Raw genomic sequence first — 6,658 nt, 5'->3', positions numbered from 1 at the left:
TTACACAAAGCAACTTTTGTTGCTGATTCTCGTTCAATTCTCTTTTGCTGTTGCCCATTGCATTCACATGAGCTACTTGTGTTGCGCAACTCTGTTCGAGGTTTTTTCTCATTCTCTTTCACTTTACTTTAACCCATTGTCGTTTCTTTTTCCTTATAGGTATTTGGGCCACTCTTATCACATATATTAATTAGTTTTGTCAATTAAGAAATACACTTTATTTATAATTCAAAATTAAAATAAAGGTTATATAACAGATCTTCACTATCGTCTAAATCAATTTGTATGGCTTCCTCCATACATTTCACAATATCTTTAATTAATTCGATTTTTTCGTCATACTCCATTTTCTAAAATATTTATATTACATTATGTATATTACATTATGTACATATTTGCAAATTACATACCAAAAGATGAAATTAAATTTTTTAAATATATTCAAAATATTAATTTCAAAATAATATACGCAAATGCAACTATGTACTACGAAAGAAAGAACACGAATGCAGAAAAACGTCGCAGCGAACTGTTACGAATAAGAACACAAAGCGAGTTGCTGAACACTGGAAACTCGGCGCGATTCTCCTCTCCTCGTCGCCCCTCTCCAATAACCCAAGAGTTGCCGCAACAAAAGTTGCTTCGTGTATAATGTGTGGAATACAATGCTTGCGACAGACTGCAAACGACATCTGACAAATATTAAAATACACACGTTCTTATGGACGGGCCTATTCTGACAACTGCACGACTACACGACTGAAGGCCGACAGTTGTCGTTATCGCTAACTTCAATTTTATCATATATTTGCCAACGACAGTAGGACGACAGTAGAGTTGACAGTAGAATGGAAGATAGAGAGATGAGGTAGAGTGGTGATGCCRCTAATATGTAAAATGTGAAATTACTCAGAGCTCTAACAAACCTGACGTTATTTTACAATAACATGACGTTATTTTAGAATACAATGGCATCAATAAAGCAATTGTTGTAATCCATTTAAGTTGGAATCACATTTAAGAAAAGTGGGTTTACGTCCAGCAACTGACATTATGAAAGTAAGTTTAAGATTAGGTGGAAATTATTTGTTATGCAGTTCGTGTCAAAAAGAAGCTTCAAAATTAGTAAAGGAACAAACAAAAACTAGGTCGGCATCCCAAGTTAGCGCTGCAACTCAATTACCCAATATCAATATCATCGGCATATGCCAGCAGCTGTACACTCTTATAGAAGATGGTACCTTCTCTATTTAGTTCTGCAGCTCGAACTATTTTCTCCAGAAGCAGGTTGTAAAAGTCGCACGATAAGGAATCGCCTTGTCTGAAACCTCGTTTGGTATCGACCGGCTCGGAGAGGTCCTTCCCAATTCTGACGGAGCTTTTGGTGCTGCTCGACGTCAGCTTACACAGCCGTATTAGTTTTGCAGGGATACCAAATTCAGACATCGTGGCATAAAGGCAGCTCCTTTTCGTGCTGTCGAAAGCAGCTTTGAAATCGACGAAGAGATGGTGAATGTCGATTCTCCTTTCACCGTTCTTTTCCAAGATTTGGCGCATGGTGAATATCTGGTCGGTTGTTGATTTTCCAGGTCTGAAGCCACACTGATAAGGTCGAATAAATTTGTTGACGGTGGGCTTTTATCTTTCACACAATACGCTCAATAGAACCTTATATGCAATGTTGATGAGGCTTATCCCACGGTAGTTCGCGCAGATTGGGAGGTCTCCTTTTTTGAGGATTGGGCATAACACACTTAGATTTCAATCGTTGGGCATTCTTTCGTCCGACCATATTTTACAAAGAAGCTGATGCATGCTCCTAATCAGTTCTTCGCCGCCGTGTTTGAATAACTCGGCCGGCAATCCATCGGCCCCCGCCGCTTTGTTGTTCTTCAGGCGGATAATTGCTATTCGAACTTCTTCCTGGTCGGGCAATGGAACGTCTGCTCCATCGTCATCGATTAGGGAATCGGGTTCACCGATTGTGCGTTCACTGCCATTCAGCAGGCTGTAGAAGTGTTCCCTCCATAATTTAAGTATGCTCTGGGCATCGGTAACTAGATGACCTTTGGGGGTTTTATAAGAGTATACTCCGGTCTTGAAACCTTCTGTAAGCCGCCGCATTTTTTCGTAGAATTTTCGAGCATTACCCCTGTCGGCCAGCTTACCAATCTCTTCGTACTTACGCATTTCGGCCTCTTTCTTTTTCTGTCTGCAAATGCGTCTCGCTTCCCTCTTCAACTCTCGGTATCTATCCTATCCCCCACGTGTTATGCTATCCCGGAGTGCAAGCCGAGTAGAAAATCGTTCGGCTGTCTGTTGTGATTGCAGAGGCGGGTGCGAATCTTGGCTGCAACAAGATAGTGGTCCGAGTCGATGTTAGGACCTCGGAGCGCACGCACATCTAAACCACTGGAGACGTGTCTTCCGTCTATCACAACATGATCGATCTGGTTGGTGGTTTCTCGATCCGGAGACAGCCAGGTAGCATGATGTACCTTCTTATGCTGGAATCTAGTACTACAGATAACCATATTTTGGGCCACGGCGAAGTCGATCAGTCTCAACCCATTTGGGGATGTTTCCTCGTGGATGCTAAATTTACCGACCGTAGTGCCAAAGATACCTTCTTTCCCCACCCTGGCGTTAAAGTCGACAAGCACGATTTTGACATCGTGGCGGGGGCTGCTCTCATAAGTGCTTTCCAAGCAATCATAAAAGGCATCTTTGGTCACATCGTCCTTCTCTTCCGTCGGGGCGTGGACGCAAATCAGCGATATGTTGAAGAACCTCGCTTTGATGCGGATTGTGGCTAGACGTTCATTCACCGGTGTGAAGGATAGTACTCGGCGACGGAGTCTCTCTCTCACCACAAATCCCACACCAAACTTGCGCTCCTTTATAAGGCCACTGTAGTAAATGCCACAAGGACCTACTCGTCTCTGTCCTTGTCCCGTCCATCGCATTTCTTGGACGGCGGTGATGTCAGCTTTTATTTTTACGAGGACATCAACCAGCTAGGCAGCGTTACCTTCCCAATTAAGGGACCGGACATTCCAGGTGCATGCCCTCAATTCGTAGTCCTTATTTCTTTTGCCATGGTCGTCATCTGTCATCAAAGTGGGGTCTCTCATCCGAGGCTGTCGGGCGTTTTTTTACGTGGCGGGTCCCAAACCCAGCGCACAACCCTATCCAGGGGATGTTTCGCCGTCTGACTTTAGCTCGCCTTCAAACGGATGTTCTTAGGTTACAAAGAGGATACTTGGTCAAGGACCGGAAGTCGTGAGCTGCTTGAGTCATATGTAAAAGAATCGTTTCTGGCCATTCAGAAGTGAATGGCAATCAGAGAACTTTCCTCACTTGCGTGAACTTCTACACATGACTCCATCCTCCACTGAATTACTTAACATTTTTTGTATAGGGACAATGACTGATCAAATGTTATTAAAAATTGAGATGTTATTAAATTGAATTTTCTGTTTATTTAATAACTTTTCTTTAAGGTGCAAATCTTCATTCTTTAACAATAAATGCGGAAACACGTATAGTGATTGTTTGGACATGATAATTTGTGAGACTCCATCGGTCCAATGTTATTTGGGTGGATGTAACAACTGTCCAGGGGTAGAAGAGTTGAGTAACATTCTACTAACATGGTTTGAGAATCAGGAGATCGAGAATATTATAAATATATATAATAAAACCGGGAAGTAGTTTGGAAACTTTTATCAAGCCTACAGAAGAATTTGTTGAAAACTTTTGTAGTGAACTAAAAGTTCTTTTACCTCACTCATTTATTGCTAAAAATCAAGCCAAATTTTTGAAAAAAATAAAGGAAATACTGAAACCAAATGAACTTGTCATTATTTATGATTTTGCAGAGAATTATGCGTTTGTAGTACAAAATGCAGCATCTGGTTTTCACTGGAATAATAACCAAGCAACAGTTTTCCCGGTGTTTATATATTACAAAGTAATTGATGAACTTGAACACAAAAGTTTAGTAATTATTTCAGACTGTAATAATCACGATGCCGTTGCTGTTCATGTTTTCATCAAATTAATAACTGATTATGTAAAAAGTCTTCCTGAATGCTGTAACAAGATTTATCAAAATTTTGTGAATTTATATTATCATGAAGATGATTTTGATATTCCTGCTGAATGGCATTTTTCTACGACTGCCCATGGCAAAGGTCCGTGTGATGGAATTGGTGGCATTATCAAACGACACGCAGCGAGAGCCAGTCTACAACTTGCAGTTGATAAACAACACCGATAGAATTTTTTGAATGGGCATCTAATCCGAATAACTTACCAAATATCATAGTTAAGTTTTCTCCAGAAAAGATTATAATACAGCATTAACTGATTTAAATGACAGATTTTTGAAAACAAAACCAATTGTAGGAACTCAACAACTACATTGCATAATTCTGGACAAAAATGGTTGTTTGTATGTTAAAAAATTTCCAAACTCTACTGAACATAAAATTAGTAAAATATTTAAACGTCTATAAATTGAGAATATTCTATCATAAAATCGTTAAATTATATTTTTTATATGATAGAAATAAAGTTTACGGAAAAAGATTTTTTCATTACATAAATAAAAAAAATATANAAATATATATTTTTCTATTACATCTTTTGTATATAAAAAATATTTTGTTCCTAAAAATTCCTTCGAATGTTTTCTAAAAAATACTACCAMTGACCTTTTTAACTAAAAATATTAGGAATTTAAATTAGAACATTTTAAAACATTTTCAAAATATTTAGAAGACTTTTACAAAATTGTTTTCGGAAAACAAAGCCTTAAAAGGAAACAGTTGCATTAGTCTATTCCACATTTTTTATTTTTTCTTTTTTAAGAAAAAAAAAATGGCGAACTTCCAAAAAAAAAAATTACGATTTTACTTAAAAAAACGGATTATTTAACATAATTGATCGTGTTAAATTTTTTCGTGTATTTTTTCGAAAAGTTCATTCAAAAACAAAAATTAAAAAAAAGGTTCCCAAAAGTCAATTTCTACAAAAGTTATAGCTATTTGAAAATAAAAGAGCCATTTTTTAGCAAAAAAAAAAGCAAAATTCATAACTTTTTTGAAGTTGGACAGAAAATTTTGAAAAAATTTCCAAAAATGTTTTTCAAAGGGTAGAAAAGGATGGATAAGTTTCAACAAACTCTAAAGGGGTCGGGTTCAACACTGGTCGATTTGGTATGGAATACCCCATATGTATGTGTCGATTTTGCATAAGGAGGAGTTTAACACTCTACAGTATCCAGAACTAAGTTGCATAATGATCACTCCAGATGCACGAGTTAACTCGAGCTCTTCTTCTATTGCTAGCAATTTGTTGCCGACGTAATTAAGGGATGACATTGATGTCCCGGGAACGCCCTGTATAACTCTTATAACTTACAATTTTCGTTTCGAAATAATATTGATGATTGGCGAACAATCAGATAGTACATGCTCCACCACTTCAGCCCTTCAAAAGCGTTGGGTGATTGAAGAATGTGTCAAACTAATAGGATCGTCCTCACGCAGAATGACCAAGTCGTCAAGTTTCTTCACTACTTTGGAAATGAGAGTTATCGGACGATGACTGCTATATGACCAGCAATTAAGGACCATGGTTCGGTATTTTACTCCCACCGGGCTTAGATGCTTTAGCTTCAACATTTTATTCCATCAGGGCAATTTCGCCTTGCTGATGGCACGATAATTCCCTTGATCGGTAACAGCAAGTTGCGCGATATCTTATGAAATTTTAAACTGCCCCCGGATACAATGTCTTTTAGACTTGTCAGTAGAAGGGTGCAGTGCAACCAACCGGCTAAAACAGCTAGTGTACTTCTGAGAGTCTGAGGAGTCATGGTCATTAAATTGAGTATCAATCCGATAGTCATGTTTCTGCGCAATAGACAAGATTTTGTACTTCAGAGCTTACTCACAATAGAGTTTACAGGACTTCAAGTGCTCTACCAACTTCGTCCACTTGTGCTGATTGATCATTTGCCGAATCTCTAAAATTTTCTGGTGTAAGGTGTCGCCCTAATTTGTAAATTACTGCTTGACTGGGAAATAAGGACGGAGGTCGAAATGTACTAGCCAGGAGAAGCGGTAGCAGAAAAGTCTCAATCGAAAGGGTATATGGTAGTTAGCAGAAGTCACCAGGTTATGCCGCCAGGTCAGGCTGCCAGGGCCTTATTGTTTAAGTCGGCGTTATTTCGAAGTTGAAATCCAATGCCGCACATTCAAATTCAACAAAAGCAACAACACATTTGTTTTTTTAATAATAATTCATTAGTTCAAATGTATGTATATTAACGTTTAAGGATTCATTTCATTCAAAAAAAAAATTCGTTTTTCACATTTTCTTCCAATACATATGTATGTAGATTTTATGTACACACATATACTGGTACATCACATAATTTTTCATAATTAAAATAAGATTACCATATGAAATAGATTTACTCATATATGTACTTAATTTATAAATATTGTAATGGCATTTATAATGCATTTACGAGTATGTTAAGTCTAGAAAACAAATACATACACATTCATGTATTCATGTATAAGTAGCATTTTTCAGTGGTTTAACCTAAGGTTTATATTTTATGTCACTTTATTACTTGTTACAT

Source organism: Bactrocera latifrons, unplaced genomic scaffold (assembly GCF_001853355.1).
Source record: "Bactrocera latifrons isolate USDA-ARS-PBARC rearing strain unplaced genomic scaffold, ASM185335v1 scaffold_49, whole genome shotgun sequence".
Lineage (NCBI taxonomy): Eukaryota > Metazoa > Arthropoda > Insecta > Diptera > Tephritidae > Bactrocera > Bactrocera latifrons.
The sequence above is the reverse complement of the archived record's forward strand: the minus strand, read 5'-3'. Positions refer to the sequence as shown.